Source organism: Orcinus orca, chromosome 11 (assembly GCF_937001465.1).
Source record: "Orcinus orca chromosome 11, mOrcOrc1.1, whole genome shotgun sequence".
Taxonomy (NCBI): domain Eukaryota; kingdom Metazoa; phylum Chordata; class Mammalia; order Artiodactyla; family Delphinidae; genus Orcinus; species Orcinus orca.
In genome coordinates this window covers 20969441-20992357 of record NC_064569.1, presented here as the reverse complement: position 1 = coordinate 20992357, position 22917 = coordinate 20969441, and the positions used below count along the sequence as shown (strand labels likewise).

The 22917-nt window shown below is 40.4% G+C and overlaps 1 protein-coding gene across 1 annotated transcript in view; it reads left to right on the top strand.

The window, feature by feature from the left end:
* LMNTD1 (lamin tail domain containing 1) overlaps positions 1-22917 on the top strand; it is a 455425-nt gene that overhangs the window by 101054 nt on the left and 331454 nt on the right. The window contains exon 4 of the mRNA XM_049694225.1: positions 446-624. The gene's annotated coding sequence lies outside the window, so the exon portion shown is untranslated. The remainder of the gene's footprint in view (positions 1-445; positions 625-22917) is intronic.

The following is a 22917-nucleotide window of genomic DNA, read 5'->3' as shown; positions in this document are numbered from 1 at the left end:
TGTATTCTTTAGAACATTCCATGGCAGAGACATCAAATTAGTGTATATATTTTTTCTTCACTTCAACTATATTTAAAGTCTCACCAATTTTTTTTTCTTCATCTTAGCTATATTAAATAAAAAACATAACAAAAAAAAGGCAGGTACCAAATCCCTAATGCCTACTGTTTGCTTCTTATTTTTAAGAGAACTTCTTACAATAAAATCAGAATCAGAATATAAATGTGTCACCCAGAAATCTCTTAGCAGTATTGTTAGCTTTTCAAACTACACATTAAAATTTAGTCTTGGATTATTTTTTAACATATCTTAAGGAATCTGAAGAATTTCTTCACCTTAAGCAATTTGAGTAAATGGGATTTTGTAGGGTTTTTGTTTGGGATTTTCTCAATAGCCTCAAGGAAGGTCTGACTTTCTCATCCATCCTTCTGTAATTAAATGACAGGCATTTAGAGAGATGAGAGGCAGGCTGCCCACTCAGAAGTACCATCTCACCCTTCAGGAAGAGCTCCCAAATTAAGGATCCCAAAGATTCCATACAAGGAGCTACATAGAAAAGAAGGTGGCGCTGCAGAGGTGATCTGCATGCAGTAAGAAATGCAGGAAGATGCCCACAAATAAAAAGTAAGTCTGTAATCTCTAACATGTGCTCTTCCTTGTCTTCTTTGGAGAATTTTAGACACTATTAGAGTTCACTCAACTGCTCTCCTCATCCAAGGCTGAATCACTGCTAATGTTTACTAAAGGAAAGTGGATTCCATCTCTTGGTCTTAAGAAAAATTGAGTTTTTTCTCAGTCTCAGTGAAAATGGTAGTTTTCCTAGTGGAGGAATTAGGTGGTATAAATTATTTTTGGGAAATTGAGTTTTATCTTTGCAGTCTTGCTCTCTTCCATTTACTGGCTATTTGATCTCAGTCACTTTCTAAATCTCTGTCCACCAGTTTCCTGATCTATAAAACTGAGATAATAATAGTACATATAAGCGCTTGATAATTGTTCTACGTTAATAATTATTGTTAAATTAATATGCTGGAGTAACCCCTCTACCTGATGACTTTTGGGTATAAAATGTCTTTGTCTGGTAGGTAAAGGACAGTGACATCAACATTGGGCATTACTGTTGGGTGTGGGATTAAGCTAGGGGTTGAGAAAAATGAAAACATGGTCCTGACCTTAGACACATTAAATTTTATTTTTGTGCATAAAAATATACAGTAAAATAGTTGTTTTCAGTTTTGAAAATTTATTGAGCTATGCACTTTGTATACTTTTAATGCATGTTATCTATCAATAAAAAGGTAGAACAAAAAATAAATAATTTCTATGATAATCCTATAATGTGGAGTATGAAAAAATGAAGACATTTATAGCCTAGTTGAAATTAGAATTAATAGCTTCCCTTTTTTTGGAAACACCACACTGATAATAAAGTAGAAATCATCATAAATCACCACTAACCTGGTTACCTTTCGAAAATTGGAGTTGGTTCCCAAACTGGATGAAAATATATGCCTATTTAGGGCTTCCCTGGTGGCGCAGTGGTTAAGAATCCGCCTGCCCATCATCAAAAAAATCTACAAACAATAAATGCTGGACTTACACTGTTGGTGGGAATGTAAATTGATACAGCCACTATGGAGAACAGTATGGAGGTTCCTTAAAAAACTAAAAATAGAACTACCATATGACCCAGCAATCCCACTACTGGGCATATACCCTGAGGAAACCGTAATTCAAAAGGAGTCATGTACCACAATGTTCACTGCAGGTCTATTTACAATAGCCAGGACATGGAAGCAACCTAAGTGTCCATCGACAGATGAATGGATAAAGAAGATGTGGCACATATATATAATAGAATATTACTCAGCCATAAAAAGAAACGAAATTGAGTTATTTGTAGTGAGGTGGACGGCCTACAGTCTGTCATACAGAGTGAAGTAAGTCAGAAAGAGAAAAACAAATACCTTATGCTAACACATATATATTGAATCTAAAAAAAAAAAAGTTCTGAAGAACCTAGGGGCAGGACAGGAATAAAGATGCAGACTTAAGAGACTGGACTTGAGGACACAGGGAGGGGGAAGGGTAAGCTGGGACAAAGTGAGAGAGTGGTATGGACTTACAAATACTACCAAATGTAAAATAGATAGCTAGTGGGAAGCAGCCGCATAGCACAGGGAGATCAGCTCGGTGATCTTTGACCACCTAGAGGGGTGGGATAGGGAAGGTGGGAGGGAGACGCAAGAGAGAGGAGATATGGAGATATATGTATATGTATAGCTGATTCACTTTGTTATAAAGCAGAAATGAACACATCATTGTAAAACGGTTATACTCCAATAAAGATGTTAAAAAAAAAGAAATGACATTTTCACATTGTAAAAAAAAAGAATCCGTCTGCCAATGCAGGGGACACGGGTTCGAGCCCTGGTCCGGGAATATCCCACATGCCGTGGAGCAACTAAGCCCATGCACCATGACTACTGAGCCTGCGCTCTAGATCCTGTGAGCCACAGCTACTGAGCCCACGTACCACAACTACTGAAGCCCATGCGCCTAGAGCCCATGCTCCACAGCAAGAGAAACCACTGCAATGAGAAGCCGGTGCACGGCACCCCAGCGAAGAGTAACCCCCGCTTGCCAAAACTAGAGAAAGTCCGCGCGCAGCAACAAAGACCCAACACAGCCAAAAATAAATTTAAAAAATAGTTAAAAAAAGAGAAAATATATGCCTATTTATAGGACAACCAAAAGAAATGACTTGCTCTTTTGTGTCTACACTATTTGAATATGGCCTCCAAGAAAGTTTCAAGAAAATAAGTCTTCCAGAGGAATTCGCTAAATTAATCTGTGACCCACTAAAAGCAAGAGAGAGTTTTTCTTCTTACTCTAGCAGAGAAGTCCTGGGACAGAATGCCTGACCCTACTCTTATCATATGCCTCTCTCTGAACCAGGCATGGAGTCTAGGGGGATGGAGTTCTCACTGCCTGGTTGTAGCATCACGGGGAGTGAGAGCGCTATGACCAAAAGTCCCCAAGGCAGCATGTTTGGGGAAGATCGTTTCCTCAAGGAAGTGAAGATAGGCGAACAATTCGTGTAGCATGTAAAGAAGTTTAGACGTTCTCCTGCTTCATCACAGTTTCAAAGTGGAGACGGGGGACTGATTTAAAGATGACAGCTGCAGTTTAGGCAGAACCAATGAGGCCAGTAGCTGTGGGGAAGAGATGTGATAAGAGTGGTCTGATATTAAGATGTAGTGTCTACAGAAGTGACAATGAACTAAAAGTAGGATGCAGGGTTTCCCCAGATATCCAGTTTGGGTGACTCGAGGTTAGGGGTGACATTCTTACTGAAAAAAGAGATAAGAAGAGAAGTCAGTTGAGGCAGAAGGAAGATAATGAGTTTAGTTTTGGACATGATAAGCTGTAGAAAATTATAATAAGTTGGGAAAATATAAGTGAAACCATACAGCAAAGTTTTTAAAAAGCTAGATTCTTTCGACAAATCCAAGATTTACGTAATTGAAAACAGAAGGAAAAGAAAAAAGAGAAAGGAGAGTTCAGTAACTGAGTTTCTTCTGGCAAAACAAGTTCATTGTGTAGTCAGCTTTATATGGGTAATGAAGCAGCTTTAGCCTTCTATCGAGAATATCTTTGTTTCACTGCGCTTTATCATTACTAAGAATACCACTTTAAAGAATATAATTTTTATCATTTCAAAGTAATTCATACGTTTTAGGGACAATTTGAGAAAAGCAAAATAAAGCAGGTCATCATGTGCAATAATAAATATCTTGACACAGTCCCAGGTTTTCAGTTATTAAAAATAACTTTTGCCATTGTAAGAAACAGCCTAGCAGTACAGAAGAAAATCACCTAATTAAGATCACTTAAATTTCAATACCTTGAGTAGCCACTGCTAGTATTTTGACTGTTTTCATGCATTTCATATACACACACTTATACACACATATACACACATGTAGATGCAAATTTATTTAAATGGGGTCATATCACATATACTCTTTTATCATGGACATCTCTATATTTTTTAAAAGTTATCTTGTTATTATGGTTTTTCTGTGTGTTCCTTCTTCTCTTTTTCATTTCTTTATTCTCTCTCCAAAACAACTTAATTATATATATATAATTAGTAAAGTATGTATTTTGTAAATATATATATGTTTATATGTGTGTTTATAATGTGTGATATGAAAATATGGAGGAATCAGTCATTGTTTTAAAATTATTTTTAAAAACTAGGGTCATACTATAGACACTTTTTGTATTAAGGGGCTTTTCCCCCTTAATAATAGATTGTGAAAGTCCCGCCAAGTCAGTTGCATTAGGTATAATGTAAGAGTGTCTCATCTGCTTGAGAGTAACTTTCCTAAGAGCAGGGACAGTATCATATTTGTTTTCTGTGGGACCCAGTATCTCACAGCATATAGCAGGGACTTGAGAATGAATATGCTGATATTATCAATAGTTTGAAGCCAAGCACTTGAGAATAAAAATATCTGGGCTGAGCAGTTTGTCAAAGCTTATTTATGTGAAGCATGAAGTAGCTTAACACTCCACGAGACTGATAATACTTTTACTCCCATTTCACACATGAAGAAAATGAGGTGCATAGACTTAAAACCACTTTTCCAAGAACACAAAACCTGTGCATTGCAAGCTACTGCCCTCCACTCTCACAAATGCCAAATGGTTGTTTTGTAAAGTAAATGGTAACCATGATAAAAATCAACATGCCCCTCTTGTAAGAGGGTAATTCATCTTGAGGCCTCACACATTCTTTGCCTGGAGCTTTTCACGCTTCTCCCGTGGTCACAGTTTTGAGGTCTTCTACGATGTGTAGTGGACATCAATTTTCACATTCCGTTTACAGAGGAGAAGAATGAGACACAATGAGGTTTAAGTTATTTGATCAAATGACGTATGAGAAGTCAGTAAAGGGAAGAGACAGAGGAAACAGTCCTATTGATCCCCAGCCTAGAATTCTGCCACCCAATTAAACCCGAATTCTGGAAAACCCCACACAGCTTAAGTTTTGTTATAAATGTGAATCTCAGCACTTAACTTATAGCTGTTAAGGGGAAGAAAAGCAGGAAATGCGGTGCCTGGCTTGGAGCTGGTGCGTAGTTGGGAATGCAGAGCCAGGCTGCATCTCTCCTGAGCTGCGTGTGCTGTGCAGATGGCCTGCATCAGAGTCTCCCAGGGAGCTTGTCGAAAGGCAGAGCCTGGGTCCACCCACCGAATCAGAATCTGGACGATGGAGTCTGGAATTTGGGGGATGCACTCTGTGGTATACACTTTTAATAAACATGTCAGATAACTTTCATGCATGCTAATATTTGAGAACAATTGCTGTGTCCTCCAAAGGACCCTCTTGGGCGTCCTGGCTTAGTGGGAAAGGCAGCCATTTCCTGCACTACGGGCTCTTGGGGAAGTTACTTAAATTCCCTGATTCTTGGTTTCCACATCTATAAAGTGGGGATAATAGCACTCATTAACGCATAGGGTTATTATAAAATTAAAAGTAACGTATGTAAAGATTCTGGCACTCAGTGATGAACTCTGAAGGGCATTCAGCCTAAATCATAATAAGAGCAAAATCTTGTGACGGTATCTTAGAAAACGTGAACCTGGTTAATTTCGTGTGGTTTTCGGTTGGGAAAGAATTTTGAAGAAAGGAAGTGAGAAATCCAGTGATATGCAGTGACTAACCCCTAATGAAGGTCAAGATTTTCAAAACCTATGTGAAGCTCCGTAACTCCCTCATGGCATTTTTTAGGAACAGATGGACAGGTAACGTAACAGGAAAGCAGACCCAGGCACAGGCATGGAGCAGAAGAGGGTAGCTGTGAAGTACATTCGGATGGGGTGGTACTCTTCAGATAATGGTGATAAAAGTATGTTGAATTAGGTGCCAAAAGGTGAAGCAGTGATGCCAGACAAACTGGAAAAGGGCAGCACAAATATAGGCCTCTGGGAAAAGATTAGGGTATGCCAAATGAGAAAAACAAAAAACACAGGACCCTCATGAATTACAACTTTGTGAATGCATGTGATAGAAAAAATTCATACGTTTTCTCAAAAAGAAAAGCAAACAAAAAATGAAATTTAGAAGCAATTCTGATGAACAATGTGAGAAAGTTGATCAAGGGAGCTTTTTCGATGTGACTCGATGTGACTAGGAGTAAGTCACCATCTCCCCTCTAGCTTCAGAGATCTCAACTGTGAAAGGAGTAACTAATTGCTTCTTAAGGCCTGTTTCAGTGGGAAAATCCCCTGATTCCGTAATAACATAATAAAATGCTGGCTTTCCTCTAATTTTGTTTAAGTCCTATCTGAATTAGGAATTTTAACAGAAGATCCTTTCCATTGGTAGGTTTCCTATGTCGTGCATCTTGTTTTATGTTCTATTACGCGTTGTTCCTTTCTACAAAGCCAAGTTAATCAAATTGTGGGAAGAAACTATGAACAGTTACCATTTTTGAGTGCTTGGGCACTTAGGCTCAACTAACTTAGGCTTAGTTAACTTAGGCTGGGCACTGAGTTAAATCCTAAAGGTAAGTATCAATACTATTATGATGCCCATTTTATTTATGAGGAAATTGAGGAGCAGGTTAAAAATCACTAAGCTGGTCAGGGTCAGAGGGGGCATTGGACCCATGCCTCAGTCTATGCACTAATTACAATTTGGAGAGAGGGAGGGACCACTCCCTGTTGTTCAACGTAAAGAATTTAGGAGGGAAGCTCTTGATTCCATCAGCAACTGGAGAAACCTTAACTTGTGTTAGATTCTGTTATACATCCACTCCTGTATTTGCCCTGCTTTCTATTCCTGGAATCATCCCCTCAGAGACCCAAAGGGTAACATTACAGCAATGAAGTGAGCCATCTGTCACTGAATGTTTTGGCTACAAAGTTTTATTTTGGATCCAGTAGGCGGGTGGGGAGCGGGATCTGACAGGGATTCTGCAGGGTGAAGTCCAGGGCAAAGGTCTGGTAATGACTTTGCTTCCACCCCTGAAGGGCTTGCACCTGCCTGCTCCTTAAGTTTATTTTGATGCTCTTGGAAATATTAGCAGGAAATGATTCTGTCTACTGTCATACTCCTTCACTTTTGTTATCTGGAATGGAGGAGAACTTACCTGATGACGTAGAGGGAAAAGAAACAAAATGTTTTAAACGATGGGGCTTCCCTGGTGGCACAGTCGTTAAGAATCCACCTGGCAATGCAGGGGACAAGGGTTAGAGCCCTGGTCTGGGGAGATCCCACATGCCGGGGAGAAACTAAGCCCGTGTGCCACAAATAGTGAGCCTACCCTCTAGAGCCCACGAGCCACAACTACTGAGTCCATGTGCCTAGAACCCGTGCGCCTAGAGCCCGTGCTCCGCAACAAGAGAAGCCACCACGATGAGAAGCCCACACACCACAACGAAGAGTAGCCCCCGCTCACCGCAACTAGAGAAAGCCCGTGCACAGCAATAAAGACCCAAGGCAGCCAAAAATAAATAAATTAAATTTTTTAGAAAAAGAAAAAATTCCTTAAAAAATATTTTAAACGATGATAAGACAATTTTCAGTCTGTGGCTAAGAATACTTAGAATATTCATAATATGAATATTAATATTCATAATTAAAAAATTATGCTTATGTTTAGATTCCCAAAAGTTATTTTTGAAGTGAAGTTTTCTGCTTTGATAAAGATTCCCCAATAAACAAAAAAGTGTGGAATTTAACAAGGCTTGCATTTCAGCTTAGGAAGCCAAGATAGGTAACACATTTTAAAAAAATTGAATGCAGGAAGAAAACTTCATTATACTTGCATGAATACATCAATTATTAATCAAAATCAAAATCCATGTTTAATGACCAGAAAAAAAAAAAAAAAAACCTCCTGACACTGACCTCAGAGATGGGCTTGAGTGTACAGGAAGCAAGGGATGTACTTACCAGGAAACTAGCTAGGAGCAACTTTTGTTCCAGCCATACAGAAAAAAGCACCTCAAAATTCTTCTATTAACTTCTGAGCTTTCAGCAACGTGGCTGGTAATTTACCATTTATAAACCTGGGCTCATCTTAATAACCTCATAGGTTTGGGCATTTGGGCAATATATAGGCATTAAATTGGTTCAGGATATCTACCTAGCACACCTCAATACCATGATTGCCATCATCCCTAGGCAAATAATTCACAAAGCACTTTAACATTTGCTGGTACCTTGTTGTCCACCTGCAAGAGGTAAAATCGACCCTTGTGATAAAGGAGACACAAATCATCTTAAATAAGCAATTGAGTAAAATAAATAATGTGATATCTTTTTATCACATGTAAATGGAAGAACAAAGTGCATAAAAGTGGCATGGCAAACAGAGGGAATTCAAAAGATTTATAAGCTTAGCCACGAAAGAACCAGTTATTCTTTGCACAGAGTAGGTTTTCTTTTCAGGTGGTGTGAGGCTGAGAGAGCTCAATCACAGGGGTCCCCCATCTCAGCAGAGGGGGAGTTCCTGACACTCTGCTTACAGAGTAGCCAAAAGCCGTGCAGACCTGGTCAGGGAAAAGCTGCTACATTAGTCCCAGAGGAGCCTGATGGGTGATAGAAGGCAGCAAACAGAGCTGCGTCAAGGGCTCAGGACCTGGGGAACAGGTCAGGAGATGAAGTGCAAGATGGGTCCAGGCTGATTTCAAGACATTAGCTATGAATGAAAGAGGTGATATAAAGGTATTGTCGAATTAAAAGTGTGGAGTCAGCAGGACAGCTGTGGCCTCTTATTTTTTGTAGAGCAAGGTTGGATATTTTAGCACGTTTTCTTAAATCATGTATTCAGGAGAATTGGCTGCTGAAGAATTGTTCCTACTTTCTTCAAAGGACCATGGTTGGTTTCTTTAAGATACTTCTTTGGAGTGTAAACAGTACACCATTTAAACTTTGCAAGTTTCATGGTTTCTTTAAGATACTTCTTTGGAGTGTAAACAGTACACCATTTAAACTTTGCAAGTTTCATGTCCAGAAATTTAGACATAATTCTCAATATTTTTTTTAATTTAATTTTATTTTTGGCTGCGTTGGGTCATTGTTGCCGTGCACAGGCTTTCTCTAGTTGCAGCGAGCTGGGGCTACTCTTCATTGGAGTGCACGGGCTTCTCATTGCGGTGGCTTCTCTTGCTGCGGAACACGGGCTCTAGGCGCGCAGGCTTCCATATTTACAGCACGTGGGCTCAGTAGTTGCGGCTTGCGGGCTCTAGGGCGTGCAGGCTTCAGTAGTTGTGGCGCACGGGCTTAGATGCTCCACGGCACGGGATGTGGGATATTCCCGGACTAGGGCTTGAACCCGTGTCCCCTGCTTTGGCAGGTGGATTCTTAACCACTGCGTCACCAGGGAAGTCCCTCAATCTTATTTCTAACTGCTCCTTCCTATACTTACAATATCTTTATCTTTTGAGGATATGACCAGCCTAACAACATTTTTATTAATTCTACTGGCTAAGTGTGGTAGGCAGAAATCTAAAAAGGGTCCCCTAAGATTCCATGCCCCCCAATCCCTGGAACCTGTGAAAGAGGTGTATTATATAGCAGAGTTAACCTTTTGAAAGGGAGATTATCCAGGTAAGTCTAATCTAATTACAGGAACCCTTAGAAGCAGAGAGCTTTCTCTTGCTGATGGCAGAAGAGGAAGAGAGTTGCAAGGCAGGAGCAGGAAGGAGTTCATATACTATTTTTGGCGTCACAGTGGAGGGGGTCACGTGACAAGGAATGCAGGCGGTCTCTAGAAACTGAGAGCAGCCTTGGGCTAAGAGCCAACAAGGAGATGGAGGCCTCCGCCCTAGGTAACAAGGAGCTGTCTTCTGCCCACTGTTTGAATGCATTTGGGAGCAGATTCCTCTCCGGACCATCCAGATAAGAGCTCAGCCTATGTGGCACTTTGACTTTGGCCTTGTGGAACCCTAAGCAGAGAGCCCAGCCAAAACCATGAGTCTTTCAACTTACAGAACTGCAAGATAATAAACGAATGTTGCTTTAAGTTGCTGGTTTGTGGCAGTTTGTCACCCAGCAGTAGATAAACGTGTTATCTGTTACGTCTAGACAAATGGGACTCCTGGCTGAGTGATGGAATAAAGAAACCTCATCTAAGCATTCGTTCTAAGTTTCCAGGATCCTGTAGCTTCATCTTCTATGACATCTTCACTGGCACTCATTCTACTTTGTTTGGGCACAGGAGTATGATGAGGCTTTGGTGTGCTCTTCTCTGACAGCCTGGAATGAATGAGGCTGCACGTAATTGCGAATCAGCTGGTGCAGGATTTAGCTGCTGAAGTCGGGTTCCCCTGCTGCCCTGTGCCGTGAAATCACCCAGGTGGTAAAGATTAGCCTCCACTGTCTCTCACTCCTTGGAATTCTTTTCATTTACTGGGATAAAATGTAAAAAAAACAAAAACAAAAAGCAAATTCATCACAGGCTGCTATGATTGGAGTGTTGCAGATGGAAAAACAACTCTTTAATATCAGGCAGATTTTCAAAAGGTTGCTGGGGAATGCAGCACAAGCGCTATTGCACTTGGACAAATGTTCTGGAGAGTTTGTGCTGCTTACATTTTCATGAGGGGGCTGTCATTGGGTACATCTCAGTGTGAAAGAGAGGCAAAGCCAACTAAATCTGGAAGGTTGTCCCACCTTCCCTTTAGAACTGGAACTTTGAAACCTTTTAAAAATGTGAACAGAAAAAATGACCTGCTTTGTTTTATCTTCCTTCTCTCCTCGTCCTAAGTGTGAAGAGGCAAAAGTCCAAGCAAAAGCTCTATCTTTGGGCCTGATAAACTAATGTCAAGCTACCCTTAAATGTGCTTAGAAGGACACAGCCCCTATCTACTGGGTAGAACCATGTTGTAGCAATCAGGAGCCCCAGTCCCGGATCCTTCCTTATCAGAAAATTAGAATTTTCTCATCTCAAAAATAGGGAAAACAATACTTATCTCCTAGGGCTGTCGTGAGTGTTAAGCAGGAAGTGTTTGGAGAGCCTCTAGCGCTGTGCCAGGCAGTTGTAAGGGCTCCACGGATCAGCTTTTGCTGTTATTTTTACTTCCTGCTTCTCTGGAAAAGGCACAGAGTTGTGTGCCTGGAGCATACTGGTTAATTCCTGATATGGCTCTTGCAGCTCAGGATTTAATTCTTTTAGCCTCCAGTGAGCAATAGCTAAGCAACACAAGAATTACAGAACCCTCTGAAGCTGGAGGGTTATTAACTTAGTTAAAATGTGCCAAGCACTTTCAAATACAGCACTACTTTAAGGGCTGTGTTTAGAAACGATCCTGATAGACATACGACATTCCGTGTACATGATTATATCTTTGGAAATACACACCTAGTTGACAGTCATTCTCAATTATAATATAGGTCGACGTGGAGAGTACAGAGCCTTATAGCAGGATTTTGAAGGTAACTAATGTCTATATCAGATTTTATAGTTTATAAAGTGTTCCATAGTAATCGTTATAATAGTCCTTTTAGGTTATAATAAAGCATCATCATCATTATTATTATCTCCATTATATGAATGACATTAAGATTCAGGAAGGTAAAGTGACCCACCCAAAGTTCTTCATTAAATTCCTAGGGAATAAGATTCTAATTTTTCTCTCTAAATATCTTTCTGAAGGGCAACTTACTTCTAAGAAATTATTGATACACTTAATTGGGGAAAGACAGATTAATTCTTTTATGCCACCAGAAAACCAAATTAGAGATTATCTCTATATAATACAATGATTTATAACAATCTCGATTGGTTATCAAGACAGGTAAATTAATAAATCAAAGTCACAAACCTTCAATGTACCTGTACATAGAATATAGTTGAAGAATGGAGTGATGTTGTATTTGCAATATTTAGAAAGAGGTTGGAACCACGCAGTGGGTTTCCTAGGCAGTTCAATTTCTTCCTTTACTCATTCACAACATAAACTTTAGAGAAAAGAGAGACACATTTTGTCATTTACTTTCACTTCTAATCATACATCTGTGGTTATGGAAAAGTAAACCTCTTGCCTGTAAATTCAGAGAGCTGAAAACAATTCTGGAGTCGTAGCCACTTAGAAGCTCATTTATAACAGATTCATAATTTCAGCATCGTGAAGTCACTTCATACAGATCTATCTCTTCATCTGTTTTCCTTCCTCTGTCTACATTTTGAAACAGGCTGAATCTCAGTAATAAAACCACTAAGGGCAATGTTACTACTATAAACATTGTAGAGGAAGAAGTGTTTGAAGAATGGGTAACCTTACCCCATTTCCTTGGTGATACTGTTAGAAATTACAGATTGGTTGTGTAATCAAGATATTTGTGTTGTGCACCCCACTAACTAACCAGCTGTTGCTCTTCCCCCAATAGATATATTCTCAGTTGCTACCCAAGCATCAGTGTTTTCTGTGATTCCCAAAGCACAGGGCCTTGGGCAGTTGTTTGCAATTTGCCATAGGTTGCCTTCCATTAACACATACATTTTGATATCTGTGACAGCAACAGGTATCTACATATTTAACTCTAGTGCAATTTAGAACGATACCGCTAAACTTTGTGGACTTCTGCCTTGAGGTGATGAGATTTAGATAATCTGACACAGTTAGTGAAATCAAAAGGAATCTATCACCTGGGGAAAAGCATAGGTCTTTTAGATAAGTGTAAAAATAATCATAAACCAAGGGAGTCCAATATGTTCTTTCCTTAGGGGTTGGGGAAGGATGGGGGGTAATTTCAGAGTATTCTGGTTTGCACTATAAAATGGGTACCCAGAGGAGGCTGTTGCATGGGGAGGTGAGCTGGGATACATGCGGGGGGTCCTTGGGAAAATGAACAGAAGATCTGAGCTGTCAGCAAACATTCTGCTCCTTGGTCTCTCCCTCTCACTCAGTTTGTGGTATATTTTGATGTTATCAGAGCAGCTGAGTTAATGAGGAGTTTTGGTCTTTGTGATGACAAGGAGAAATGTACTATGTACCAGGTCTTATTCTGGAGCTGACGAGGACCAGGGAGTTGCCTGACCATTGCCAAATATCAGTCAGGAGGACTGAGCATCCAACAAGGCAGGAGCGAGGGTCCAGGACCCTTTCTCAAGTGGACCAAAGGGCAGGGGGCTGCCTCAGCGACTTGTCCAGATCAGCCCACACGGAACAGGATGTGAAATGGGAGTTTTCCTGTTGCATCACTGGGGGATTAAAAGCACCACGTACCTCACATTCTACATTTAGACCGACAGCAGCAGGAAGGCCAGCTACTACCCCCAGGGTGTAGTGGGGGGTGCCAGTGCCGAGAACCGGCCAACCACCTTCCCTGCTTTCCCTCCCAACTAAAGCCCCCACGTTAACATGGGGGGAGAGGGAGATAAAATGCTGCCTTTAAAAAGGTGCTGTTCTTGTGCAGAGAAGTTATTATTTCTGCATATATACATTATCACCTCCCAAGACAAGGAAGGGAGATCCCAAGATAATTGCCAAGACAGTTTGCAGGGTAGGGTGGAGTGAGGGTGGAGAGTGGAGTGAGGGGAAGGGGTACCTGAACTCTTCTGTGCTCTCCAGCCCCCGCGGAGCACATAAGTTATCAGTTGATTTCATGCCCTGGATGTAAGAAGCAGTGGCTACATCAATACCACTGAACCCATGTGCAAGAGGAAAGAATTTTTAAATAAGTTTTCCTAGGCACACGAGTAGATGAACTGCCGGGAGAGATTATTCCTCTCATTTCTAGAAAACAGAATAGGAATAGATTCTTTCCACTAGAACAGAAAGAGTTTATTTCTTGTCATTCTTTATACTGTTTAACGCCCAAAGAGTAAGGCAACATCTGTAGTTATTTGGATAAAGTGTTGCCACTGAGATTGCCTGCGTTTTGATTTCAAAAAATACATTTTCTTTTTTCTTGATCAAGGCAATTTTATCTGCCTTCCTACTTCCAACCTGACTGAATGTAATCATCAAGTTGCCAAAATAAGTTACCTTTAAATTGAGAGTTTTATTGGAACAATCAACATAAATGGCTACCACCATCACGGCATGAAGGGCCACAAATACATCGCCTTGAATGCTCGGAGGAACCTTCTGGAAGAATATACATTTTACTCCCACATGCTTTTGATTTTATAGGCAACCATAACTTCTGGAATTCCTAATAAAGAAGAAAAAAATGGTTATTTTTAGTGGATGCTTTTAGAAGAAACAATTCGACCTACTCTGCCAGCAGCCTTAAAGGCTGTGCAGGTGCCTCGTAAACACCCAGGTTTCACCTATGTTAGGAACACATTTATTGCTTTGATGCTATTAATAATACAGACATTTACTATCCGGTATGACTCCATAGGAGAGCTTACATCAAGCACACTTAGATCACAGGATCTAAGAAAAGCTGACTTTTGGGTACACTTGAAAAAACAAAGTGATGAGATATACTCTTGGCTGCGGGTTAGTGACTATTCATAGATATCAAAGGTTTTTCTTTTTTCTGCTCAAGATCTTCTTCTACGAAATGACGCGTCATTTTTTGACTTTTCTATATTTGAATATATATATACACACAATCATTTTCAAAGAAGTTCACCGTGTTTTAAAACTACTGTTTTCTAGATTCCTTTTCCACAGACTTTTTTTTTCTCACACATCAATGAAGGTACTTTTCAAAATAACAACTGTAATGAAACATTTGCAGTGAATTACTAAACTCTTCCAAGGGATTCTTTTCTCTCTTTACTTCTGGGTATTCTGGAAGGGTTTGTTTGCCCCTGTCTAATCCACCTCTGGACTCTTCAGGCTAGCTGTGAGAGTAACCTCGGGCCACAGCGCCAAACTTCTTTGCTCCTGACGAGAGGGATTTTTTTTTAAAAAAACTATGCACCTTTCGATCATTTTAAAACCGACATCTATATTTTTAAAAATTATATTTAAATAAGTTCTTTTTTTTTGTTTCTAGGAGATAGAAAGTATTGAACATCTTGTTAAATGAGATGAAGATTGAGCTGTAATTGGATAACTATTTCACGATATGATTTGATGAAATACGTTTTAATTACCTTATGAAATAAAGCACACGGAACAGCAAAGAAGGCATGTGAAATTTATAGCCATGGGGCTTTCCAAAGTATCTTAAATTTTTTGGTAGTCCTGCAAAGCACTCTAACTACAATCAAAAGAATCAATGCCACTGATATATTTCCTCAGTTGTTTTGAATTCAGAAAAATTACAAAATGGGTTAATATACCTTCCTTTTAATGCAAACCTCACCTTAACAGATAAATATATAAAACCGGGAAAGATAGGAGGCCCTGCTTAAGATGCCTTAATTAATCACGAAGGAGGCTTCTCCCAGTACAGTCTTTCCCTGTATACCTTTGTTTGGGGACTTGGAGACTTTTACACCCCAGGGAAATGCCCAGTAGTGAGATGTGGTGTGTATGTGTGTGTAGGTATGCCTTTCTTCTGTAAAACGGGAGAAAGCCTGTGGAGAGGTACCCTCATTCTCAGGCAAACCAATTTTTAGAAAGAGCACGTGTGAAAGTGGAAGATCTGGAAACTGAGTCCGTTAAAATTATTCGTGTATACAAACCCCTGAGCATTTGCAAAGCCCGATGTAAAGACCAATTATCTAGGCAGTATCTTCCTTGATCTCTTACAGATCTCTTACAGTTTTACAAGGCACCAAGGAAGTGAGTCTCAACCTACTCTTAGTCCTTGGTTTCCTTGTTGTAGTGAGGTTGGCTAATTAATAAACGTGAATATGACAATGTCAAGATTCAATGGTGTGCTGGTAAATGTTTAACAACTGGCTCTTGGGGGAAAAGGAAGCCTGATTTATAGCATTTGCCCATTTCTGTGGTGCAGATACTCCCACCATGGTCTATTTCAGACTACACCATGAAGTCATCTGGCTTGCAAAATTCCTGAAATTAGCAGTCAGGTCTCAGGCTCTCATGAGCTGGTCCGAGCCAGCACCAGCACATCAACGTGTCATGATTGATTAATTACTCTGTTCTGATCAGAATCAGCTGGAGGGGCAGTGGGTTTTGCCGGTCCCCCAGTATTTTTCAGTATGCATGCTTACATTAACATACTTACAAAAAAGCAACACCTCTCTTCTGGTTTCCACTTGACACCTCTCTCTCCATCTGTACCATTCTCTGCCCTTGTACCTGGAAAGGTGACTAACCTGTCCTTCCTTGGTGACAGCCCTTACTGTGGTTTCCTCCAAATATGTACACTCCACATTATGCTTCTGGGACCAAAATTAGGCAATTGAACATATGTCTGTTTTCTAATATGTTTTAGAAAACATAGTTGTTGTTAAAATGTCTTGTTTTATTTCTTTATCTTTGCAATTGGGGTTGTATATTTTGTGTACTTATAAAATACTATTTGAACATGAAGATACCATTATACTTAATGAGTCATGTCCTCTTGATTTAGTCCCTTGGAAGCAGACCCTGAGATAAGTATTTGAGTGCAGCTTGTGCGGTACAGGAAACACCAATAGGGGAGCAGGGGAATAATACAGGGAGAGGAAGGCAGCCAATAAAAGTTGCATTTTTTTAAATTAATTAATTTATTTTATATTTATTTTTGGCTGTGTTGGGTCTTCATTTCTGTGCGAGGGCTTTCTCCAGTTGCGGCAAGCGGGGGCCACTCTTCATCGCGGTGCGCAGGCCTCTCACTGTCGCGGCCTCTCCCGTTGCGGAGCACAGGCTCCAGACGCGCAGGCTCAGTAGTTGTGGCTCACGGGCCTAGCCGCTCTGTGGCATGTGGGATCTTCCCAGACCGGGGCACGAACCCGTGTCCCCTGCATTAGCAGGTGGATTCTTAACCACTGCGCCACCAGGGAAGCCCTAGAAGGTGCATTATTAAGGCAGCTACTAAAGTGAGTGACTAGTGCTTACTTCTCTTGGTAAATTCTAGTGAGCGGTGTAAACACAAGCTTCAGAATTACCCAGCCTGAGAGGCAGGGAGCTGGGACATGGTTGAGGGCTGCTTCGGAGGTTGTTCATTCCCGGTCCTTCCATTTTGTTAGGTATGTGGGCAGGTTGGCCCTCAGTCCTCAGGCCAGAGATGCAAATATTGGCAGTTGGAAAAGGCCCAAGCACACTGAAAGGTCAAAGAGTAAGGGTGGGCACAGACACGGCTGCTGCGCTTAAAAACTTTCACCAAATATGGGTGTGCTTTGTTAGTATTGTTATTTTGTCTAGAATCTCCAGTTTCTTATACAGCATGTGCATGGCACCTAAGGAGACCAAAATCAAATCAATCACATCTGTTGACCAGAGCTTCTTACATTAGGTGGATGTTCCTATGAGACTCTCATAGGAAAACAGTACCAAACACAAAAGCCAGAGACCCCACTTATTCTTTTCTGGCCACGCTGTGCAGCATGTGGGTGGGATCTTAGTTCCCCAACCAGGGATTGAACTTGCACCCCCTGCATTGGAAGTGTGGAGTCTTAACCACTGGACCTCCGGGGAAGTCCCGACCCTACTTATTCTTCAATGCATCAAAATTTGAGAGTATTTAGAAGCCGATTCCCGAATACTGGAAGAGGAAAGTTTATTATGAAACCATCATTTGGGGTTCTGTGGATCCTGTGTTGCCCTCCAAGACCTCCTTTCTCTGGAGGTGTGGCAATCTCAGAGAGCATGGAAGCTCCGTGCCCCTTCCCACATACCTTGCCCTACGCATCTCTCCCATCTGGCTATTCCTGAGTTTTATCCTTTTATAGTAAACTGATAAACCTAAGAAAATGTTTTTCTGAGTTGTGTGAACGACTTCAGCAAATTAATTAAACCCATGGAGGGGGTGATGGAAGCCTATAATCTATATATAGCAGGTCAGTTGAAGCACAGGTGACAGCCTGGACTTGTGATTGGCATCTGAAATGTGTGTGGCGGGGGAGGGGCAGTCTTGAGGGTTTAACCTGTGGAATCTGATGCTACCTCCAGGTAGATAGTGTCAGAAATGAGTTGAATTGTAGGACACCCAGCTTGTGTCCGAGAATTGCTTGGTGTGAGGGAAAAAACCCACACATTGGAATTGGTGTCAGAATCTCAGAAGCAGATATGTGGATGTTCACCGACTCTGCTTAGGCATTTTGAAGAGGAACTCTTCTCCCTTTGTCTGTGACACAGTTTGATAATATTTTGCCTCCTCCTCGCTCCCATCCTCCAATATATGTCTTCCTAGATACTCTGCCATAAACACGGAGTATTTTTAAAATTTCTTTTATACAGACTGTTTTCTTAAAAATTAAATTAGAAATTGTGCTAGTTACAGCAACTCTTCCAGGAAGTCTTCCCTGACTTCACGTCTCTCTGGCTTCCTATCCTCCAGCAGAGGCTTTCCTCATGGCACTTGCCACTTGTATGGAAATGACGTGTTTTGTAATCGTGGTTCCTGCAAGACTGCAGGCTCCACCAGCCATGGACCTTGTTTTCTCACCTTTGTATCCTCATCCTTGAACAGTGTCTGGTAAATAGTGGGTATCAATAAATACCTACTAAACAAAACCACATTGCTCTTTAGGAGCATATGAAAGAAAGTCAGGAAGATAAACATTCTTTGCGAAACAAAAACATTTATGAGTCCTTTTGAGAAGTGAATGTTCATTTTATAAGCTGTAAAAGCTGATAGACTTTCATAAACTTGCATTTGTCGTTAATTCCTAAAAGGATTGATTTGGTTAGCTTTCCTGCAGCAAAAATATTCCGACTATGCATGACCTTGCACCAGTCACCTATGTGTGTCTGTGTGTGCTTTTTTTGTTGCTGTTACAAAGGACATCGTAGATAGCAATATGATCTCTGATGATCAAGATCATCATAAAGGCAGTTTGACAATAAATCCCTTAACTCAAAGAATTTTTAGTAAAGATTACATCATTTGTTGAAAGGCACTAAAGGCAAGAGAAAATAAGAGAGGCTAGAAAAAAAGATGGTGAACTCGTTAAAAATTTCATCCTAACAACTTGTACAAAATTATGCAAAAGGGAAAACGTCGGGGCTTCCCTGGTGGCGCAGTGGTTGGGAGTCCGCCTGCCGATGCAGGGGACACGGGTTCGTGCCCCGGTCCCGGGAAGATCCCACATGCCGCGGAGCGACTGGGCCCGTGAGCCATGGCCGCTGAGCCTGTGCGTCCGGAACCTGTGCTCCGCAACGGGAGAGGCCGTGACAGTGAGAGGCCCACGTACCGCAAAAAAAAAAAAAAAAAAAAAAGACGATGAACTCGTTAAAAATTTCATCCTAACAACTTGTATAAAATTATGCAAAAAGGAAAATGTCGGGGCTTCCCTGGTGGCGCAGTGGTTGAGAGTCCGCCTGCCGATGCAGGGGACGCGGGTTCGTTCCCCGGTCCGGGAAGATCCCACATGCCGCGGAGCAGCTGGGCCCATGAGCCATGGCCGCTGAGCCTGCGCTCCGCAACAGGAGATGCCACAACAGTGAGACGCCCGCATACCGCAAAAAAAAAAAAAAAAAAAAAAAAGGAAAATGTTGGTCTGATGACCTGAGAAATTCTCTTTGTGGAATATGACTAAGAAATGAAAAATTTTCAAGAATGGTTTATGGAAATATGTTTTGTTTTGTTACTGTAGAGTCACACCCTGTATGCTCAAAGCTGCAGAAGTTATTGGGAGGTGTTAACAAAATTTCCTTGGAGAATCATAAGACTAGGTTTAAAACCCCTCTACCTGATGGATCCTAAGAGTGGTCTGGCTTAGACTGGAGAACCCCTTGAGTTTTCTTCAGTCCTCAGAATCTGTGATAGTGCCTGTATACTTCAAGTTGGATTAGAATAAATTTATTTCAAGCATAAATTCATCTTTATAAAAAGAGAAAAGTGCTGCATTTCAGTGATAATGCTACATTTATTTGGGGCTCCTGGGATTCAAAGCGATACGAATCTGAATCATATAGAAATCATAGTATGCAAATGAAGTAGTTGAGTTGCTGGAACTTGCTCTCATGATATTAAAATTAATCTTACCAGGGGGTGCTGAATGTTAAGCCGGGAAAAAATGTTCTCAAATGAATATTTGATTTCATGTTAGAACAACAAAAATCATCATTTTGCATCTTTGATTTTGGCTGGTAACTTCTTGGGATAAAACAAGGTTTTCTCCCTCCCCTCAGCCCCCTTTCTTTTTTTGCCCTAGAGGTTACCTTGTTAGTTCTTAATTTGGTAATATTTTTATGCTGACCCTGATAGGAGCTCATAAAAAATAGAGGAATTGCTGAGTCAGTGACAGCATGAAAAGCACAGTCATCTCCCTTTGTGTTTATGAAGGGGAAGAGGAAAAAGAAAGAAGAAAGACTGTATGAAAATATCAGCTTTTAAAACATGGAAAATGATTAAAGTGCTCTTAAAAATGGCCAGATTTGTAGCTGAAGGACTAACGGCCCCATTTATTCACAGAGGAGGCGCGAGGCGCGGAGGAGTTATCTGCGCTGGCTAGTGACTCATCCCGCGGAGCTGGAAGGTTCGCCTGAAGATGGGAGAGTAATTTAGTTTCTAGGACGGTTCACTCTTCTTCAGTTTACTCACAAAGGTGCTAATTAAGGGAAATGGTTATGGTGTTATTTTTTCACTTTAACATCTGTTCCTCATGATCTGGAACACAGAAAACTAAGTCATTATGTAGAAGCAGCCAGGGGAGCTGGATGGCAGTGATTCTGAGTCATTGTCATAATAAATTAAAGTGTAAACCAGAGGCCTGTGTGTGAAAGGATCAGAACCCTATAAATCCGTGAATTTCACATGTTCGGGTAAATAAACTGTTCACGCCAAGATTAGGAACCACAGCAGCCTATCCAGTAAAAAAAACAGCTTTTGCACAAAAGAGAGATGAGGAAATACTGAGTACATTTTCACTTTTTTTCTCTTTTTTTTAGAAATATGAATAATATCTGTGCCTGGCATTGTTCTAGGTGCTTCACAGGTGTGAACTCATTTAATTCCCACAGCAACCTCCGATGTAAGGTAGATATTATTATTATCCCCATTTTACAGAGGTCAAACAAGCAAGCACAGGCATGCCACTTCAATGAGGCATGAAATGGTTAAGTAACGAGTGGTGAGTCTAGGATTCTAACTCAAGCAGTCTTACAACTAAAACTAAAATAAAATATCTTTATGTTTATACTTATATTTAGAGAGAGAAACAATCAGGACATATTGTATAATAGAAACCTGGTAGTCCTTGAATGAAGAGGATACCTCAAACTAACCCAAGTATATAATTCAAGTTTTGCCCAGCAAGAAAACATATTTAGAACTTGGAATTAAAAACCTCCAGAAGCTAGTACCGTGATATTTTGATACTTGCAAGAGTCTCCCCTACTTTATGTGTATTCCTTCCCCCACAGCTCCTCACCCCACATTTTATATGACTTGAGCCGTGAAACACTAATTTGAATGTCCAAACTAGGATCCCGGGGAGAAGCTACTATAAAAGGTTAAAACAAACTCTTGCTTCCGTTGTACACTGCCTGTGGGGAGCTATCAAATATCTAAGAGAAGTTGTAAAATAATACTATCCTGATGATCTGTTTTCCACTACTATATATAAAGCCCATGCAGTGTTAATTGTTATTGCTGTTTTCTTTGCCCATATTGTAGAATGCAGGTCATACAAAGGGATGGTGAAATCTAGTAACTTTTCACTAGCTTTGGAAAAAAGATTGATGGAAAATCATTTGTAGTACAGAAAAAAATGCTATTTAAAAAAATGTGGTTCCCAAGTAACTTATGCATCAAACTTGGGAATCTATAGAAACTGAAGATTTTAAGTGTTTGATAAAACTCTCCTAGAGTGTGCTTTCAGTTTCAATTTCCTGTCTATAGGAAATTTTCCTCTGCTGTTTCACTGTTTGTGAAGAAAGTAAGATTTTATCACCCTTTCATTTTCATTTGTGTCTATTTCTTGGCATAAGGAAATCATTCTCTATTGGTACCATATTATTCATTGAATAGGAATCAAAAGGATCCTAAGTAAGCTTCTAAATTACAACTTTTCAACTTCTGAAAAATATTATTTATTTTTACTGATTGGAAGATGGTTTGGATACTATCAATCTCGTATGTGGTACCTAACATCACATTTATATCATAGTTCATTCCTACTGTTGCCATAGATGATTACAAAAGGGATGGCCAAAGCTTCTCGTCTAAATTATATATGACAGACACAGAATACTTTTGGAAGCTATATCAAAATTATATTTCTATATCTTCTTTGGCATATAACACTTTTTAAATTTAGTTTTTATATTTATTCGTTTCCTTTATTTACTTATCCCAGTGTAAGTACTCAGGTCTTCAGCTGTTTCTGTTCCGGGAAGTTTGGAGAGGCTATTTGTTCAAGGTCATTGTGTTACTATGTGATGGCAGGAGATGGTTTCTGTCGCTTACTCCGAAAACATTTAACCTTTCTCCAAGTAGACCCTGATGCAGTGTATGTTTCAACTTTCCTCTATTCAGTCACACACTTCATGAACAGCCCCAACCTGAGCTGAAAGGGAAGAATCATAATTGCTTTAGCTGTGGACAAGTGATGCAGTTCTGGCCAAGGAGACAAACATTATTATTCCCATTTCACAGAACAAGTGATGGGGCTCAACTAGAACCCAGGTTCCTGAGCCCAAGGCCAACCATTGTCTTTCTTCTACACACGGGATCACCTATGAAAGGGTGCTTCTTTTTAATAATGTGTTTGAATATTTATTTACCATCTGTACTCTTGTATGTTGCTGCATAACAATCCCAAAACTTTGTCACTTGCAACAACAGACATCTATAATCCTACAGTTTCTGAGGTGCAGGAACCCAGGAGGGGCTTAGCTGATGGACCTGGCTCAGGCCTTCTCGTATCGTTG